Source organism: Manihot esculenta, chromosome 2 (genome assembly GCF_001659605.2).
Source record: "Manihot esculenta cultivar AM560-2 chromosome 2, M.esculenta_v8, whole genome shotgun sequence".
Lineage (NCBI taxonomy): Eukaryota > Viridiplantae > Streptophyta > Magnoliopsida > Malpighiales > Euphorbiaceae > Manihot > Manihot esculenta.
In genome coordinates, this window is record NC_035162.2 from 25,253,991 (window position 1) to 25,276,119 (window position 22,129).

Below are 22,129 nucleotides of genomic sequence, written 5' to 3' on the forward strand. Positions count from 1 at the left end.
TGGTACAGGTGCTTTGATTGCACAGATGAGAGTTACACCCGTATTTCTAGAGCAAGTGGCTCGGAAACAGCACGTGGCTCGGAAACAGCATGAGGACCCTGAGTTAGTAAGGATTGCCAGGACTGTTCAATCAGGCAACAGTGCAGAGTTCGGATTTGACAGTGAGGGGATTCTTCGTCACGGGAAGAGGTTATGTGTACCAGATGACAATAGTTTAAAGGAGGACATTATGAGGGAAGCTCATAATGCAAGGTATAGCGTTCACCCTGGAGCCACCAAGATGTATCAAGATTTGAGAAGAGTGTATTGGTGGCCATCCATGAAGAGAGAAGTGGCACAGTTTGTGTCAGCCTGCGAGACATGTCAACGGGTGAAATTAGAGCACCAGAAGCCGGCTGGAATGCTTAACCCACTGCCGATTCCAGAGTGGAAATGGGAAAACATAGCAATGGATTTTGTAGTGGGGTTACCGGCGACGTCCAACAGGCTAGACTCCATATGGGTGATTGTGGATAGATTGACTAAATCTGCTCACTTCATTCCAGTTAGGAGCAACTATTCTGTGGACAAGTTAGCGCAGGTGTATGTAGAAGAGATAGTCAGGTTGCATGGAGTTCCTGTGTCGATTGTATCAGATAGAGGACCTCAGTTCACCTCCAGGTTTTGGCGGAGTCTGCAAGCTGCTATGGGCACAAGGTTAGATTTCAGCACTGCTTTCCATCCACAGACAGACGGTCAGTCAGAGAGGACCATCCAGACCATAGAAGATATGTTGAGAATGTGTGTGTTAGACTTTGGCGGTTCTTGGAGGCAGCATCTACCTCTGGTGGAGTTTGCCTACAACAACAGCCATCATGCTAGCATAGGGATGGCTCCTTATGAAGCGCTGTATGGGAGGAAGTGCAGAACACCTGTTTGCTGGGAAGAGGTAGGAGAGAAGGCTCTTGCAGGGCCAGAGTTAGTTGCGGTTACCAGCAGATTAGTGCCTGTAACAGCCCGGAAACCGAACTGCTACCGGCACTAGGATCCAGATCGACTTAAGGTCGCCGGAACCCGTAGTAAGCCTGCTATACTGTCTGTGTACCTGTGAAATCCCATACATGATCATACATTTCTGTAAAACGATTAAAACTTTTCTTTACTCCCAGGGCTTAACCTGTGCATGCATTCTTTCTGATCTATCAACTCATAATGTTAAGCCTGGTTTTTCTCATATTTCATCTGTAACAAGAAAAGAAACATACATCAACTGATCATGTGTCTACAACAAGGGATTACAACTCTTATAAGTCAAGCACTAGTCTATACACTGTACACTATCTCTTTACAATACATGTCCACACTAGCTCTTACAGCACTCTTCTTCTTCCGTACCCTGCTGGACTCCCTCTGAACTCTGAACCTGCACAACTGGGGTTAGGGGAGAGGGATGAGCTATACAAGCCCAATGAGCAGAACGATATAAACCATAAGTTGAAAATATGATCTCATGGAATGCACTACATCACATCATCTCAGGGATAGACATGACCACCAAAAATCCCACTAAAAGGATGCCTGGCCTAGCCAGGTCTTACAACCTCAATCTGTCTGGCCCGGCCAGGTCTTACAAACTCTGCTCGCTTGGCCCAGCCAGGTCTTACGATAATCTGCTGCCTGGCCTAGCCAGGTCTTACCTACAGAAGGCTGCCTAGCCCGGCCAGGTCTTACACAGAGCTAGGGCTATTGGGGTCGCCTTGGTCCATCCACAGCCTCATACACATCGTATATGCAATGCGTCATCGTCGTGAAACTAATGCAAACATCCTATTATAATTAACCCCACTACAAAATCCATAGCTATGTTCTCCCATTTCCACTCTGGAATCGGCAGTGGGTTAAGCATTCCAGCCGGCTTCTGGTGTTCTAGCTTCACCCTTTGACATGTCTCGCAAGCTGACACAAACTGTGCCACATCCCTCTTCATCGTTGGCCACCAATACACCCTTCTCAGGTCTTGATACATCTTGGTGGCTCCAGGGTGAACGCTATACCTCGCACTATGAGCTTCCCTCATAATGTCTTCCTTCAAACTACTATCATTTGGTACACATAATCTCTTACCGTGACGAAGGATCCCCTCACTGTCAAATCTGAACTCTGCACTGTTGCCAGACTGAACAGTCCTGGCAATCTTTACTAACTCAGGATCTTCGTGCTGTTTCAGAGCCACTTGCTCTAGAAACACTGGTGTAACTCTCATCTGTGCAATCAAAGCACCTGTACCAGATAAATGCAACTGTAGTCCTTCATCCATGAGTTTATAAAAGTCCTTCACCACCGGTCTTCTCTCTACTGCAATGTGGGATAAACTGCCAAGTGACTTCCGGCTTAAGGCATCAGCTACAACATTAGCCTTACCCGGATGATACTGGATCTTACAATCGTAATCACTGAGCAATTCTACCCACCGTCTTTGCCTCAAGTTTAACTCCTTCTGACTTAAGATGTGTTGCAGGCTCTTATGATCCGTATAGATCTCACACTTTACCCCATAGAGGTAATGCCTCCACATCTTAAGTGCAAAGATAACAGCTGCCATCTCAAGATCGTGTGTCGGGTAATTCAGCTCGTGCTTCTTCAGCTGTCTAGAAGCATAAGCGATCACTCTATCATTCTGCATTAACACACAACCTAATCCCACTCGGGACGCATCACAGAACACTGTGAAGTCATCATCACTGATAGGCAGAGCTAACACCGGTGCTGAAGTCAACCGTCTCTTCAACTCTTCAAAACTCTCATCACAATCCTCTGACCATACAAACTTCTGATTCTTTCTGGTCAGTCTGGTCATAGGAGCAGCTATCTTCGAAAAGTCCTGAACGAACCTCCGATAGTAGCCTGCCAAACCCAGAAAACTCTTAATCTCTGTCACTGTAGTGGGTGTAGGCCAATTGGCTACTGCCTCTACCTTCTTGGGATCTACTGTTATTCCTTCTTCTGAAACTACATGTCCCAAAAAGGAAATACTCATGAGCCAGAACTCACACTTGGAGAACTTAGCATACAAGCCATGCTCTCTCAAGGTTTGCAAAACAATCCTCAGATGCTGGGCATGTTCCTCTTCATTCCTGGAGTACACCAAGATATCATCTATAAAGACGATCACAAAACGATCCAAGTACTCCCTGAAAACCCTGTTCATGAGATCCATGAATGCGGCAGGGGCGTTAGTCAACCCGAACGGCATCACTAGGAACTCATAATGCCCATATCTGGTCCTGAAAGCAGTCTTGGATATATCTCCTTCCCTGATCTTCAACTGGTGGTATCCGGATCTCAGATCTATCTTAGAAAAATAACCTACTCCTGCCAGCTGGTCGAATAGATCATCGATCCTGGGTAAAGGATATTTATTTTTGATAGTGACTTTGTTCAACTGTCTATAGTCGACACAAAGTTTAAGTGGTCCATCCTTCTTTCTGACAAATAATACTGGAGCACCCCAAGGCGAGGTACTCGGGCGGATGAAACCCTTTGCTACCAAATCCTGTAACTGCTCTTTCAATTCTCTCAACTCTGTTGGCGCCATCCTGTAGGGAGGAATAGAGATCGGTCTGGCATCGGGCATCAACTCTATCTCGAACTCTATTTCCCTATCAGGTGGTAGTCCTGGAAGCTCTTCAGGAAATACATCTGGGAATTCGCTAACAACTGGTACTGAGGATGGTTCCCTAACCCGACTGTCTAACTCTCTCACATAAGCTAGGAACCCCTGACACCCCTTCCTCAACATCCTACGAGCCTGGAGGGCTGATATCAAACCCCTAGGTGTCCCTCTCCTGTCTCCTCTGAAGACACACTCTGACCCATCCTGGTCTTTGAGACTCACTACCTTGTCCCTGCAGTGCAAGGTAGCACTATAGGTAGATAACCAATCCATCCCTAGAATGACATCAAAATCTGTCAACTCTAGAACCACAAGGTCAGCTGGAAGGCATCTATCCTCTATAAACACTGGACTGAATTGACAGACTGACTCTGCCAATGATGGGTCACATCTAGGTCCACTGACCCAGAGAGGACACTCTAACTCGGATACAATCAACCCCAATCTCTCTGCGGTTCTAGAAGAAATGAAAGAGTGAGAAGCACCGGGGTCCATCAAAGCATACACCTCAGAACACCCAATGATGAGAGTACCTGACACCACTGTATTCGACGTGTCTGCCTCCTGCTGCGTCATGGTGAAAATCCGTGCTGGAGCTGACGGACCTGCACCTCGGGAACCCATCCCTGAAGAAGAGGCTGCCCCTCTTCCTCTCCCTCTGCCACTGCTTGGTGGACGGGCTGAAGCTGCTGACTGTACGACACTACCTGAGGTCATCTGCTAGGATGGTGCAACCAAAGTTGCCTGAGGACATTCCCGTGCATAATGTCCCTCCTGCTGATGCGGAACCCCAGCCTATTAGAGACTGAAACGACACATACCCTAGTAAAAAGAACTTAATTCAGAAAATAATTCCCCAATCTAAAGCACCCTTAATTAACATGCAATTAAGAACACTTATAATGGATTGATTTCAAGAGCAGCAAGAATAAGAAACATACAAGTTAGTATCAAACCTTATTCGTGATGCAATGTCAAGAACCAAGATCTCTCTTAAGCTCTCAAAGAAGAATCACATAAGGCAATTGTATTGAATAATTGATAATCTGTGTCTACAATAGAAAAATGGATGCTTTATACAGCCTAAATTAAGACCCATGATCTTTGCCACTTCCCACTACTATACATGGACCCATGATCTTTGCCACTACCCACAACTATGCATGGACCCATGATCTATGCCACTATCCACTCTAGGTAACCACCCACTACTGTTTAACTACCCACTACCAAATAACTACCCACTACTGGTTAACTACCAACTACTAAATGACTACCCACTATAAATACAGAATTTGAATTGTCAATAAGGACACATTTGGCCTAATTGACTTGGAATGGCCAGATTGTTCTTCAACTTCAAAATGAACTTGCAAAGCTTCAACATATTCCTTCATGAATCCTTGAAGTGCTTCCTTCAACCTCTTGGATCTCAGCCTTGTAATTGGTCCTTGAGGCAATGCTAGCTCATCATTTTTGGTGTTGTTGGTCGTGCTTACATCATCCCCTCCCTCTTGAAAAGGATTCGTCCTCGAATCTGTACCAAAATCAAAAGGAGACAAATCAGAAACATTAAAGGTAGCACTTACACCAAACTCACCTGGCAGATCAATTATGTATGCATTGTCATTGATCCGTTTCAGCACTTGATATGGTCCATCCCCTCGTGCATCGAGTTTTGATTTCCTTTGAGTTGGAAACCTTTCCTTTCGCATATGGATCCAAACCCAATCACTTGGTTTGAATACAACTTTCTTGCGACCCTTATTGGCCTGTTTCTCATATATGCTGTTACGCTTCTCAATATGCTCACGCGCTTTCACGTGTATTGATTTAACCATTTCAGCCTTCGCTTTTCCATCTAAATTAGACAACTCGTTCAAAGGTAAAGGCATTAAATCTAGTACAGTTAATGGATTAAAACCATACACAACCTCAAAAGGTGAATAACCAGTAGAAGAATGGACTGCTCGATTATAAGCAAATTCAACATATGGCAAACATTCTTCCCAAGTTTTCAAGTTCCTACCCACAATAGCACGAAGCATAGTTCCTAAAGTCCTATTAACAACTTCAGTTTGGCCATCTGTTTGTGGATGACAAGTAGTAGAAAATAAAAGTTTAGTACCCAATTTCCCCCACAAAACATGCCAGAAATGACTAAGGAACTTAGAATCTCTATCAGAAACAATAGTCCTAGGTATACCATGCAAACGGACTACTTCCCTGAAAAACAAATCAGCTATGTTCGTTGCATCATCAGTTTTATGACATGGAATAAAATGTGCCATCTTGCTAAAGCGATCTACAACAATAAACACTGAATCTCTACCTCTTTTTGTCCTAGGTAAACCTATCACAAAATCCATAGATATATCAGTCCAAGGTTCAGTAGGTACAGGCAAAGGAGTATACAACCCATGTGGCAAGGACTTAGATTTAGCCTGTTTACATGCAAAGCATTGAGCACAAATTTTCTCTACATATTTTCGCATGTTAGGCCAATAAAAGTGTTCATTCAACATGTCTAAAGTCTTTTGCACACCAAAATGTCCCATTAATCCTCCTGAATGTGATTCTCTAACAAGCAACTCACGCACTGAACAATTAGGTATGCATATTTGTTTCCCCCTAAAAAGAAACCCATCATGCAAATAAAACGTTTTAAATGCCCCATGTTCACATGCCTTAAATACATCTGAAAAATCAGTATCATTCTCATACATATCTTTCAAATGCTCAAATCCTAACAACTTAGAACTAAGCATGGAAGTCAATGCATAACGTCTAGATAATGCATCGGCAATCACATTCTCTTTACCTTGCTTGTATTTAATCACATAAGGAAAGATTTCGAGATATTCAACCCACTTACCATGCCGCTTGTTCAACTTCCCTTGTCCCTTCAAGTGTTTGAGAGACTGATGGTCGGTATGAATCACAAACTCATTAGGCAGCAAGTAGTGTTCCCAAACTTCAAGAGCCCTAATCAGTGCATAGAACTCTTTGTCATAGGTGGAATAGTTCAATTGTGCGCCACCTAACTTCTCACTAAAATATGCTATGGGTCGGCCTTCCTGCATAAGAACAGCACCAATACCAATCCCAGAAGCATCACATTCAATTTCAAAGGTTTTAGAAAAATCAGGTAACCTTAAAACAGGAGCGGTAGTAAGTTTTTCTTTCAATGTGTTAAATGCAAGTTCCTGTTCTTTACCCCACTTAAACCCAACAGCCTTTTTAATAATCTCATTTAGAGGTGCAGCAATAGTGCTGAAATCTCTAACAAACCTCCTATAGAAGCTTACCAATCCATGAAAGGATCTCACCTCATTAGCATTCTTAGGTGTAGGCCATTCTTGGATAGCCTTAACCTTTTCAGTATCTACCTCAACTCCACGTGAACTAATAATAAATCCTAGGAATATGACACTATCAGTACAAAATGTGCATTTCTTAAGATTACCATACAGTTCATGTTCACGCAACTTCTGTAAAACAAGTTCAACATGCCTAATGTGGTCATCCATGTTTCGGCTATAAATCAATATATCATCAAAATACACAACCACAAACTTACCTAGGTAATCACGCAAAACATGGTTCATCAATCTCATAAATGTGCTAGGTGCATTAGTTAAGCCAAAAGGCATGACTAACCATTCATATAAACCATATTTTGTCTTAAAGGCAGTTTTCCACTCATCACCTAACTTCATCCTAATTTGATGATAACCGCTTTTCAAATCAATTTTTGTGAAGAAAACAGCACCACATAATTCTTCAAGCATATCATCTAATCTAGGAATAGGATGGCGATACTTTACAGTGATTTTGTTGATCGCACGACAATCAACACACATGCGCATTGTTCCATCTTTCTTTGGAACCAACAAAACAGGTACTGCGCATGGACTAAGGCTCTCCCTGATATGTCCCTTAGCTAGCAACTCATCAACTTGCTTTTGCAATTCCTTCGTCTCCTCAGGATTGCTACGGTAAGCTGGACGGTTTGGAATCTGAGCTCCAGGAACAAAATCGATTTGATGTTCTATTCCCCTAATGGGTGGCAACCCAGATGGCACCTCCTCAGGAAATACATCCGCAAACTCCTGCAATAACTTAGAAAAAGAACTAGGCAATTCAACAGTAGGGTTAGTCTCAATCATAAAATTGGAACTAAAACGCAATATAATCAAAGCTCTCTTCTCTAAGTATGCTTTCTTCAGCTCTCTCTCTTTACAATAAAAGGAAGACTTGCTGAATTCTTCACTCTTCTCACTCAGCTCTCCTTTTACCTCCACACTCACTAACGTTTTCTCTCCTGCACATCTCTCATTTTTATCCTTTCCCGTGTAGTCACTCTCCTTTGGGCCATTCGAAACTTTCATTTTACTGCTGGCCTCTTTTCCCTCATTCTTTTTACTTGTCTCACCTCCCTTACCCAATTTAGCAGATTGTTGTAATTTCACTTGATCTGCATATACATCTTTAGGAGATAATGGTACAAGTATATGTTTTACACCGAGGAACGTAAAAGAAAACCTATTACTATACCCATCATGAATGACACGCCTATCAAATTGCCATGGTCTACCTAACAAAATGTGTCCAGCCTGCATGGGTACAATATCACAAGTAACCTCATCTACATATTTTCCAATAGAAAATGACACTTTACATTGCTTGGTTACCTTTGCCTCGCCGCTATCATTCAACCACTGAAGTCTGTAAGGATTAGGGTGTTTAATAGTTTCTAGTCCTAATTTATCAACTAAAATAGTACTAGCACAATTAACTTGACTACCCGAATCTATTATCATGCTACAGACTTTACCACCAACCAAACAACGAGTGTGAAAGATGTTTTCACGCTGTTCAAGTCCCTCTTCTTTAATAGAAACATTTAAAGTACGCAATATCACTAAGGACTCTCCTTGAACAGGATACTCTTCTATCTCTACATCAGAACAATCTTCTAAAGGTGGTACTTCATCAGAATCAGAATCACTTTCGGAGACTATCTCATCTCCCCTCACTACCATAGCACGTTTATTAGCACACTCATTGGCATAATGCCCACACCCTTTACATTTAAAGCACTGAATATCTCTAGTTCTATTTGATTTAGGGGCTGATTCATTTTTACCATGAGAGTTGGATGTTTCTTTGGAAGGTAACATGCCTTTTTGAGTTGAAGACTTTTCAAACCTTTTAGGATCAGGCTTGGTGTTCCATTTGGAACCCCATTTGCTGTTGGAGTTTTGAGCAGCCCTGTTGCTCCCCCATCTATTTCGGCCTCTTTGTCTTTCCACCTTAATTGCAATGTTCACCAAGTCTTCCAAATCAACATATGGTTGCAAATCAACCACATCAGCAATCTCCTTGTTTAGACCACCAAAGAAACGAGCCATAGTCTGGTCTTCCTCCTCCACTATGTTTGCTTTGATCAGGAGCAACTCCATCTCCTTATGATACTCATCAACAGACTTTGATCCCTGAGTTAATCTTTGCAATTGATGATGGAGATCTCTATGGTAATAAGTAGGCACATATTTCTTCCTCATGATTCGCTTCATCTCATCCCAACTAGCAATGGGTAACTCTCCATTCCTTCTCCTAGATTTCACAAGCTCATCCCACCATATTAGTGCATAATCTGAAAACTCAAGGGCAGCAAGTTTTACCTTTTTATCATCGGAATAGTTTTGACAGTTAAAAACCATCTCCACTTTACGCTCCTACTCTAAATAGGCATCAACATCAGCCTTACCATTGAAGCTTGGAATCTTCATCTTTATGGAATTCATACTGTTATCTACATATGGTACACGATCATTGAACCTTCTGGCTCGGACAGGGGCTGATTGTGCCTCATTTTCCTCATCATAGGATGGATCGTGTGTATCATCATCCCTCTGAATGGACTTGCCCTTTGAAGATCTAAGGTTGTCCTCAAGGTTATCCATTCTCGAATTTAGCTTCTGAAAGCTATCCATGAAAGCTTTATATATATCTTTAAGATCAAATGTAGGGTCAGAAGTATCACCAGTATTATGCCCAGACATTATAGAAAAAAAATTCACAATTCTCTCAACTCACGTGTTTAATTTTCAAGCACTCACTTGGTATCTCAAAAGTGCACTTCAGAATAAGGACTCAATAAGCCAAGCTTGTATGATTCAAATAATAAGGAAAGCAAGGAAAGACCTAAGAAGAAAAGATAGGAAACAACACTAGATGCAAACTGACCAAAATGAACAAATAGATTGATTTAGCACACAAAAGTTAAATTTCGTGTACTAAGTGTAATTAGATGTTCAACAATGTGCAATTTGTCAAACTAAATGTAAGGAACCAACAGACAGGAAGACACCAAATTGACAAACTAAGAATCAAAAATTGACAAGACGGATGTGCTTAACACGAAGTTTTCCCTAAGCATGCAATCCTAGGTTAACTGATATTAATATTGACTCAACAAAATTAATTCAAAGCAAGCAAACAAAATAGACACTTAAAACAGCAAGTATTAAGTACAACTGTTTTGTGAAAATACTACCCAAATTTGTCCTAAACCTACCCCAAACATGTATTTCGAATTCCAAGCCCAGAAATATGTTCAAGGTATATGAAATATGATTTATATCAGTAGATATCAATCAGGATGAAGTTTGAACAAATGAACCAAAGTGGCAGAAATTCTTTTATTTTTTTTTTCCTTTTTTTTTCTTCTTGTTTTGATTTATTTTTTTTATGGACAGAAGTAAAACACTGGAAATACTATTTTAAGAGTATTAGAATGACAGCATATGAATTAGGGCAGAAAGCATAAACCAAATCACTAAAGATAGTAATTCAGCCTAAACAAGAATTTAGGGTAAAATTTGATTTGAACAACAACCAAACAATGTATTCGGCTCTAATAGGTATCCCAAACCAGATTTCCAAAGTGATATATTCAGCCAATAATGGACAAAATTGAATGCAAAGACGCAAAGGATAGTTGAGAAATTATTACTAAGCCTAGCTCTGATACCAATTGATGCGGAACCCCAGCCTATTAGAGACTGAAACGACACATACCCTAGTAAAAAGAACTTAATTCAGAAAATAATTCCCCAATCTAAAGCACCCTTAATTAACATGCAATTAAGAACACTTATAATGGATTGATTTCAAGAGCAGCAAGAATAAGAAACATACAAGTTAGTATCAAACCTTATTCGTGATGCAATGTCAAGAACCAAGATCTCTCTTAAGCTCTCAAAGAAGAATCGCATAAAGCAATTGTATTGAATAATTGATAATCTGTGTCTACAATAGAAAAATGGATGCTTTATATAGCCTAAATTAAGACCCATGATCTTTGCCACTTCCCACTACTATACATGGACCCATGATCTTTGCCACTACCCACAACTATGCATGGACCCATGATCTATGCCACTATCCACTCTAGGTAACCACCCACTACTGTTTAACTACCCACTACCAAATAACTACACACTACTGGTTAACTACCAACTACTAAATGACTACCCACTATAAATACAGAATTTGAATTGTCAATAAGGACACATTTGGCCTAATTGACTTGGAATGGCCAGATTGTTCTTCAACTTCAAAATGAACTTGCAAAGCTTCAACATATTCCTTCATGAATCCTTGAAGTGCTTCCTTCAACCTCTTGGATCTCAGCCTTGTAATTGGTCCTTGAGGCAATGCTAGCTCATCATTTTTGGTGTTGTTGGTCGTGCTTACATCACCTGCCCACATCTATAGCAGGCTGTAGATCCCAACAAACAAGCTCCGCTGTGTGGTCTTCCACACCTATTGCAAACTGGAATATCTGTGCCAGAACTGGAGCCGCTCCTCATTCCCAGACCCGTCTTAATTCTGTTCCAGAACTTGCCTCTCTTTCCTCTGAGTTTATCCCATCTCTTTTTGCTCGCACTTGCCGTACTCTGTGAGGAGGAACCTGGTTTAGCACCAGAAGACTGTGCCTTTACTTACTTGACTACTCCCTGACTTATGGCACTGGCCTCCATCTTTCTAGCAGCATCCACAATAGAGTGGAAACTCTCCTTCTCCGCGTGGAGAATCAAGGAGAAATACCTGGGATGAAGCCTCGTGGCATATCTCTTTGCCTTCTTCTGATCCGTATCATACGCCTGACCCACGTATGGTAACAATTCCAGGAACTTATCTGTATATTCATCAACACTCATCTCCTCCGTCTGTCTCAACTGTTCAAACTCCACAACCTTTAGCTCCCTGGAACTGTCAGGGAAAGCCCACCCAGCAAATTCGTTGGCGAACTCTTCCCATGTCATACTGTCTATTCTGGGGTCCACATAATTCTTGAACCATTCTCTGGCTTTCTTGCATTTTAATGTGAACCCTGCCATCTCAATGGCCCTGCTCTCATCTGCGCCCAACTCACTTGTTATCATTCTGACTGCACTGAGATACTCAAAGGGATCATCTCCCGTGTTGAATTTAGGAGCATCCAACTTTAAGTACTCAGTCATCTTCACCTTAGTTCCCCCTGAAGAACTGGGTTGTGCTTCTACAACAGGGGCTACTGGTTCAGGTGGTGGTGGAGGTACTGGTTCTCTGGCTTCAGGCGATGCTGAACTTGAATAAAAAGGTGGGGGTGGATACATGTGATATGGTGGATAAAAGGAAGGATAAGGCATATATGGCATGTAGGGTGGATATGGGGCAAAGCTGGAGTAATCCGACGTGCCTTCCATCGGATACCCTGGGCCCTGTGGAAAGGGTGGATAGCCAAACCCCGAGGCCTGCGCGCCTCCCTGGGACTCCCCCATGCCTTCTTCTGACCTTCCTACACCCATGCTTTCATCTCTCCTCTGATCTCTCTCTTCTTCTGCTCTTCCCCCTCTGCCTATGCCTCTTCTGCTCTCGTCAGAAGACCTTCTACGGTCTCGTGACGTTCCTTCCCTGCTTGACCTATGAGATCTTGCCCTTGGCAATGCAGGAGGACGAGCAGCTGTACCCTCACTTTCAGGTGGGACTCCAGTCAATCTCGCGGATCGACGAGTTCCTCGCATCTTAACTCGCTGGAAAACAACACATGATAGAGCTCATAAGCAGTAACACATATAACAGAAGGCATATGCATCATGGTATTGCACATCATCATAGAGACAAGACTCAGCATCCTATCCTAGTGGATATGTTTTCCTATTGTGCTTGACCCACTAAACCTCTCTGAGCCCAACTCTAGCTCTATAGGTCTGATCATGTGAACCTAGGGCTCTGATACCAATCTGTAACAGCCCGGAAACCGAACTGCTACCGGCACTAGGATCCAGATCGACTTAAGGTCGCCGGGACCCGTAGTAAGCCTGCTATACTGTCTGTGTACCTGTGAAATCCCATACATGATCATACATTTCTGTAAAATGATTAAAACTTTTCTTTACTCCCAGGGCTTAACCTGTGCATGCATTCTTTCTGATCTATCAACTCATAATGTTAAGCCTGGTTTTTCTCATATTTCATCTGTAACAAGAAAAGAAACATACATCAACTGATCATGTGTCTACAACATGGGATTACAACTCTTATAAGTCAAGCACTAGTCTATACACTGTACACTATCTCTTTACAATACATGTCCACACTAGCTCTTACAGCACTCTTCTTCTTCCGTACCCTGCTGGACTCCCTCTGGACTCTGAACCTGCACAACTGGGGTTAGGGGAGAGGGATGAGCTATACAAGCCCAATGAGCAGAACGATATAAACCATAAGTTGAAAACATGATCTCATGGAATGCACTACATCACATCATCTCAGGGATAGACATGACCACCAAAAATCCCACTAAAAGGATGCCTGGCCTAGCCAGGTCTTACAACCTCAATCTGCCTGGCCCGACCAGGTCTTACAAACTCTGCTCGCCTGGCCCAGCCAGGTCTTACGATAATCTGCTGCCTGGCCTAGCCAGGTCTTACCTACAGAAGGCTGCCTGGCCCGGCCAGGTCTTACACAGAGCTAGGGCTATTGGGGTCGCCTTGGTCCATCCACAGCCTCATACACATCGTATATGCAATGCGTCATCGTCGTGAAACTAATGCAAACATCCTACTATAATCTTATGATGCATGACATATGCTCAAAGCAGTTTAGTTCTGAAAAGAGAAGTTCCACTCACCTCTGGCTGACTCTGTACTAACTCTGCAGGTTCTGAAACAGTACTCACTGCTGCTCTCTGGGGTTCCTCTGGTCCGTACCTACACAGGTGGACACAAATGAGGGACCAAACTAACTCAAGAACATCTCTACGAAACTCCCCAAAAACCCTCTAAACGATCCTCAAACACTCACATAAATCATGCAAAAGAAAGCTGGACAGGGCATGTTCGGCGGCAGGTTCTGCGGCCGAAACCCCTCTCCAGAGACGAAACTCATGCATGTTCGGCAGCACCTTCGGCAGCCGAAAGTCTCGTCCAGAGACGAAACTCAACCTTCGGCGGCACTTTCAGCGGCCGAACCTTGCCTCCAGAGACGAAAGTCCCAAGTTTCGGGGGCAAGCTTTGGCAGCCGAAACTGCCTCCACAAGGGGTTCGGCGGCCGAACATTCCTTCGGCGGCCGAACATTCCTTCAGCGGCCGAACCTGGTTTTGCCCGCTGGGCAGAACCCTGCTCTGTTTCATGCAAACCTTCCCCCAAACTTACCCAAAATGCATATCAACTACTCCCAACTAGCACATACCATAAAACATGCATAAAAGGGCCTAGAACTCTCCTAAAACCTCAAACAAACACATCAAACAACACTTAACATGCTTGAACATAAACAGCTCCCAAAAACCTCACCTAAACCTAATCATGCATACTACCCATCAAACTTCCATAAAACCTTTAAAAATCATCAAAGAAGTTCAGGATCCACCCTTACCTCCTTAAGAACTTGAGGATGAGTGATCCTAACGTGGAGATATGAAGAAAACCTCTTCCAAAGCTCCAAACTTCCAAACTTGCTATTTTTGCTCAAAACCTTCAACACACACCAAAACTCTTAAAACCCTTGAAAGATTTGGTGAAAAACATGAAAAACATGAAAGTCAACGTGGAAGAGGCTTGAACTCACCTCTGGCTACAAGTGGAGGAGAAATATCCTCCTTCCACCGACCTTTGGCCCTTTTATAGGTGGCTGGCCAGACCACCTTCGACAGCCGAACGTGAATCCGAAACCATGCAATGTTCGGCGGCCGAAAGTGACCTTCGGCGGCCGAACCTTTGCATTTCTCCCTTCTTGCTTTTCTTTCAACACTCATTTTCTTTCACACTTGAAACCATTCAAAACTCTTAAAACACACATGAAAACATAGGTCTTACCCTTCTCGAGGGTTCTGACACCCGAGATTCCACCAGACGATAGGAATTCCGAGGCCGGACTCGAGCTGGGTATTACAGTGCCTATCATCAGAGAGAGGATCAGAACAGCTGTCAGCAGACAGAAAAGCTATGCAGATGTCCGTAGGAAGCAGATAGAATTCCAGGAGGGGGATATGGTATTGCTGAAGGTGTCTCCAATGAAAGGAGTGGTTCGCTTTAGAAGGAAGGGAAAACTAGCTCCACGGTACATTGGTCCCTTTGAGATTTTGCAGAGGATCGGGAATGTGTCGTATAAGCTGGATTTGCCTGCTTCTATGGAAAGAATTCACCCGGTATTCCATGTTTCTATGTTGAGAAAGTTTGTGTCAGATCCAGAGAAGGTTCTCAGTGAGCCTGAGATAGAGATCCTTGGGGATCTCACTTATGAAGAGCAGCCAGTACGGATCTTGGACACCCAGATCAGAAAGCTGAGAAACAAGGAGATACCAATGGTGAAAGTCCTGTGGAACCACCACAATTTAGAAGAGTGCACTTGGGAGACACAGGAGTCCATACTCCAGCAATACCCATATCTGTTTTAAGGTTAGTTTGTTTCCCTTTTCTATGTGTATATGTGTTTATTTGTGTATAGTTGTTTGAGGCACATTCGGGGACGAATGTTCTTAAGGGGGGGAGAATGTAATACCCGGCTAGAGTCCGGCATCGGAATTCCTATAGTCCGGTGGAATCTCGAGGGTCGGAACCCTCGAGAAGGGTAAGACATTTGTTTTCCTATGTTTTGACGTGTTTTGAATGTTTTAAAGTGGTAAAGGAAATGAGTTTTGAAAGCAAAGCAACAAGGGAGAAATGCAAAGGTTCGGCCGCCGAAGGTCACTTTCGGCCGCCGAACATTGCATGGTTTCGAATTCACGTTTGGCTGCCGAAGGTGGTCTGGCCAGCCACCTATAAAAGGGCCATAGGTCGGTGGAAGGAGGATATTTCTCCTCCACTTGCAGCCAGAGGTAAGTTCCAGCCTCTCCCAAGTTGACTTTCATGTTTTTCATGTTTTTCACCAAATCTTTTAAGGGTTTGAAGAATCTTGGTGTATTTGGAAGGTTTTGAACAAAAATAGAAAGTTTGGAAGTTTAGAGCTTTGGAAGAGATTTTCTCCATATCTTCACGTTAGGATCACTCATCCTCAAGTTCTTAAGGAGGTAAGGGTTGATCCTGAACTTCTTTGTTGGTTTTTGAAGGTTTTATGGGAGTTGGATGGGTAGTATGCATGATTAGGTTTAAGGGAGGTTTTTGGGAGATGTTTATGTTCAAGCATGTTAAGTGTTGTTTGATGTGTTTGTTTGAGGTTTTAAGAGAGTTTTGGACCTCTTTATGCATGTTTTATGGTATGTGCTAGTTGGGCGTAGTTGATATGCATGTTGGGTAAATTTTTGGGTGAGTTTGCATGAAACAGAGCAGGGTTCTGTCCACTGGACAAAGCCAGGTTCGGCCGCCGAAGGAAGGTTCGGCCGCCGAACCCCTTGTGGAGGCAGTTTCGGCTGCCAAAGCTTGCCCCCGAAACTTGGGACTTTCGTCTCTGGAGGCAAGGTTCGGCCGCCGAAAGTGCTGTCGAAGGCTGAGTTTCGTCTCTGGACGAGACTTTCGGCTGCCGAAGGTGCCGCCGAACATGCATGAGTTTCATCTCTGGAGAGGGGTTTCGGCCGCCGAACCTGCAGCCGAAAGTGCCCTGTCCAGCCTTCTTTTGCATGTTTTGTGTGATTGTTTTAGGATCTTTCAGAGGGCTTTTGGGGAGTTTCTTAGCGATGTTCACGAGTTAGTTTGGTCCCTCATTTAAGTCCACCTGTGTAGGTACGGACCAGAGGAATCAGGGAAGTCAGCAGTGAGCACTGTGTCAGAACCTGCAGAGTCATACAGAGTCAGCCAGAGGTGAGTGGAACTTCTCTTTTCAGAACTAAACTGCTTTTAGCATGTTTCATGCATCATCATGATTTTAGTAGGATGAGTGCATTAGTTTCACGACTATGACGCATTGCATAATACGATGTATATAAGGCTGTGGATAGACCAAGGCGACTCCAATAGCCCTAACTCTGTTATAAGACCTGGCCGGGCCAGGCAGCCATCTGTAGGTAAGACCTGGCTAGGCCAGGCAGCAGAGATAGTAAGACCTGGCTGGGTCAGGCAGGCAGAGTTTGTAAGACCTGGCCGGGCCAAGCAGACTAAGGTTGTAAGACCTGGCTGGGCCAGGCATCCTTCCATTGGGAGTTTTGGTGGTCATGTCTATCCCTGAGATGATGTGATATGATGTGATGCATTTCATGAGATCATGTTTTCATATTATGGGTTATAGTTCTGCTCATTGGGCTTGTATAGCTCATCCCTCTCCCCTAAACCCAGTTGTGCAGGTGCAGAGTCCAGAGGGAGTCCAGCAGGGTACGGAAGAAGAAGAGTGCTGTACTAGTTAGAGTGGACATGTATTGTAAAGAGATAGTGTACAGTGTATAGACTAGTGCTTGACTTATAAGAGTTGTAATCCATTTGTGTATACACATGATCAGTTTATGTTTACATATTTTCCTTGTATGTTTATGAGAAAACCAGGCTGAACAGTATGAGTTTTATCCGCCTAGAGCAATGAGGAGCTCTAGTAGGGATTAGTATAGAACAGAGATAGTGCATACACAGGTTAAGCCTTGGAGTGAAGAAAATTTTATGTTTTTACAGAAAATGTATGATCATGTATGGGATGTCACAGGTACACAGACAGTATAGCAGGCTTACTACGGGTCCCGGCGACCTTAAGTCGATCTGGATCCTAGTGCCGGTAGCACTTCGATTTCCGGGCTGTTACACAGAGTAAGAGAAGACCAGGTGTGGCCTAATCGCCCCTGGCACAGAGTAAGAAGACCCGGTGTGGCCTAATCGCCCCTGGCATAGAGTAAGAAGACCAGGTGTGGCCTAATCGCCCCTGGCATAGTGGTTATGTTACGATCTGTAGAGGGTTATTGGTGACAAGTCCATCCGGAATGGTAATTGCTTGTGATGTGATGCATTTCATGGAAGCATGTTTTATTAAATGTTTTTTTTAGTGCTCTACTCACTGGGCTCTAGTAGCTCACCCCTCTCCCTAACCCCCAGGTTTGCAGGTCCAGAGATAGCATGGGATAGCGGCAGAAAAGAAAAGTTTATGTAATAGTTCAGTAGTGGACATGTATTGTAAAAGGATGTAAAGTCATGTAATGTTTATTGAGAATAGAATTGTGCTTGGCCCTAGATTTGGTGAATCTCTTTTGTACATGATCTGTATATTATTCTGTTTTATAATGATATATGTTGAGGATCAAGCTTACTATATGAATGATGACCTAACTAGAGCATTTGATGAGGGCTCTAGTATGGGGTTTTATGTTTACAGAGATAGTGTGCATGCACAGGTTAAGCTTGGTAGATGTAAAGTTTCAAATTTTTATGGAAATTATTGATCATGTATAAGATTTACCAGGTTTTCAGAATGCATATTAGGCTTGCTACGGGTCCCGGCGGCCTTAAGCCGATCTGGATCCTAGCACCGGTAGCGGTCCGATTTCCAGGTCGTTACACCGGTAGCGGTCCGGTTTCCGGGTCGTTATAATATGCTAGGCCATAATCTGGGTACTAAACAAGGCTACAAGGTGGGTTCTGCCAGGCTAGGCCACAATACGAGTATGTGCCAAGCCATAATCTGTGTGTCAGTCCCACTAAACAAGGCCACAAGGCGGGTTTTGCCAGGTCAGAGCATAAGGCGAGTATGTGCCAGGCTATAATTTGGGTGTCAGTCCCATTAAACAAGGCCATAAGGCGGGTTCCGCCAAGCAAGACCACAAGGCGGGTTCTGCCAGGCCATAATCTGGGCATTGGTCCCTCCAATCAAGGCATTCATGCCAGGCCATAAGAAAAGTTCTACCAGACTAGAAGACCGGGTGTTAGTCTCACGAAATAAAGCATCTTATGCTAAGCAAGCAATCGACAAGCAAACCTAGAGGGGCCAACCCCCAAAAGTCGAAGATACCAATTAGAAGATTAAAGTTGATGGGCGGAGACTTACAACTTGTGACCGGGTGTAAGTCTTATATTGCAAAATTTCTCTAAAGCACTTCATGCTCAGGAGGTGGGAGTTCGCGAGGCCACATATCCAGGTATTGATCCTACTTTGGAAAAAAATTCTCCAAGTTATTTTATGATCACTAACTAGGTGTTAGACCCTGCTAAATGAACTCGCTTTAGCCTCCTTTTTGGGCAAAAAAACTGTGACCACTAGGTTCTTGGGATGGTTGGGCGGTAACCCTTTAGCCAATTATTAAAATATTATTTAAGTTAATGATTGAACGAGATAGATACGAAATATACAAACACCTAGTAAGAATAGTGATGAGATATGCAAAATATGTATTTTCATTACAAAAGATCACAAGGGAAGGAGGACTACAGTTCCCTCCTCACAAGTCTCTATTGTAACGACTCGGTGACCGGACCGCTACCGGCGCTAGGATCCAGATCGGCTTAAGGCCGCCGGAACCCGTAGCAAGCCTACTATGCATCTGTAAACCTGGTAAATCCCATACATGATCAACAATTTCCATAAAACAGTGAAACTTTACAACTACCAAGCTTAACCTGTGCATGCACACAATCTCTGTAAACATAAACCCCATACTCGAGCCCTCATCAAATGCTCTAGTTGGGTCATCATTTCATATCTTAAGCTTGGTCATCAACATATATCATTATAAATCATAATAATATACAAATCATGTACGAAAGGGATCAACCAGTTCTAGAGCCAAGCACAACTCTATCATCATTATACATTACAATACATGTCCACTACCACTATTACATAAACTTTTCTCCTGTAGCTATCCCATGCTATCTCTGGCCCTGCAACCTGGGGGTTAAGGAGAGGGGTAAGCTACTAGAGCCTAGTGAGTAGAGCACCAAGAAAATCAATAAAACATGCCTCCATGAAATGCATCACATCACAAACAAGTCATAGTAAGGATGAACTTGTCACCAATTGTCCTCACACATGCCATAGTGCCAGGGCGTAGCATGGGCTCCTGATCTTTCTCATAACATAAGACGTTAACATGACATTCCATCATGCCAGTGGCGTAGAATGGGCCTCTGGTCTTTCTCTTACATGGTGCCAGGGCGTAGCATGGGCCTCTGGACTTTCTCATATATCATGCTAGGGCGTAGAATGGGCCCTGGACTTCCCTCAAGGACTAAAGGATCATCCAACATCCATCCACATCAATAACATATAATGCAATGCAACATATTCGTGAGTTCTAATGCAATATAACCTCATATATCCATGGCATTTATGATGCATGAGTCATGCTAAAACCTTTCATTTAATTTAAAACATAGTTCAGTTCTACTCACCTCTAGTAGACGCTGGAATACCTCTGAACCAGCTAACATTGAGGGCCGCCTTGGTTCCTCAGGTCCGAACCTACACAGGTGGATTCAAATGAGGTACCGGCATACTCTAGCATAACTCTAAACATTCCCCCAAAAACCCCCTATAACATCTCAAACATGCCTGGAAAAACAAGCAAAGGAAGGCTAGACAGGGGTCTTTCGGCGGCACCTTCGGTGGCCGAACCCCTCTCCAGATCCGAAACTCATGCACTTTCGGCGGCACCTTCGGCGGCCGAAAGTCCCTTCCAGAGCCGAAAGTCCAAACTTTCAGGGGCAAGGTTCGGGGGCTGAAAGACCTTCCAGAGCAGAAAGTCACCCACCTTCGGCGGCATGTTCGGCGGCCAAAAATCCCTCCAGAGCTGAAATTTCAAACCTTCGGGGGCGAGTTTAGGCGGCCAAAATCAGCCTCCATAAGGGGTTCGGCGGCCGAACCTTGCTTCGGTGGCCGAACCTGAGTTCTCCAAGAAGGCAGAACTCGGGTCAAACATACATATTCAGCCTCCAAAACCTTACCACACACTCTTAACATGCAACCAACTTCTCATAACCATGCATATACCATTATCCATGCATATAGGAGTTTAAAACCTAGTTCAAACTCCTCAAACACCATCAAAGCATCTCATATAGCATATGCTCAACATATACTCCAACTTTTAGATCCACTCTACACATGCCATAACACTCTCATAAACCCTTTAAAACATGCTTAAAACATATGAGAAGGTGAGGATCCATGCTTACCTCTTGAAGATCGAGAGGATTGATGGTCCTAACTCAGAGATGTAGAGGAAAACGATCCAAAATCTCCAAGTCTTTCAACTTTGCCTTCTTTTGCTCAAAACTTCAAAAACCAAGATAACAACTCATTAAAGCTTACATGATTTAGTAGAACAAGATGAAAACAACCAAAGGAGGACAAAAACCTACCTTTGCACGAAAAGAGAGTGGAAGCACACTCCATTTCGGGTCAAAGGGGCTTTTATAGGTGGCCAACCGACTCCCCTTCGGCGGCCAAAGCTGCATGCAAACTTCCACCACCTTCAGCAGTCGAAGTGGGGATTCGGGGGCAGCAAAAGCATGCAACTTTCGGCGGCCGAACCTGGCAATTGCCTCCTTGGTCTTTTCCTTTTCAAAACTCAATTTTCTTAATCAAAACCATAAACTCATTTAAAAACATTTTGAAAAGCCTCTATTTTACCCCTCAGGAAGGCTCCGACATCTCTGAATCCCAGATTCCAACGGAGATTCCGCCGGAAAGGAAGAATTCCGATGCTGGGGTCTAGCCGGGTATTACATTCTCCCCCCTTAAGAACATTCATCCCCGAATGTTCCTCTCTAACATATGCATACTATAAGCATAACATGAACATAGCATAAAAACACAAAAGAAAACATAAACTCTAACCTCAAAAGTGGTAGGGGTATTGCTGGAGCATAGACTCCCGTGTCTCCCAGGTATACTCTTCAAGATTATGGTGGTTCCAAAGGACTTTCACCATCGGAATTCCCTTGTTTCCCAACTTTCTGATCTGCGTGTCTAGAATCCACACTGGCTGTTCAACATAGGTGAGATCGCCAAGGATCTCTACATCAGGCTCACTAAGAACCTTTTTCGGATCTGACACGAACTTTCGGAGCATA

At 43.5% G+C, this 22,129-nt stretch overlaps 1 pseudogene; it reads right to left on the reverse strand.

Moving 5' to 3' along the window:
* The window catches only part of LOC122723078, a 66,897-nt pseudogene that overhangs the window by 37,280 nt on the left and 7,488 nt on the right, over positions 1–22,129 (reverse strand).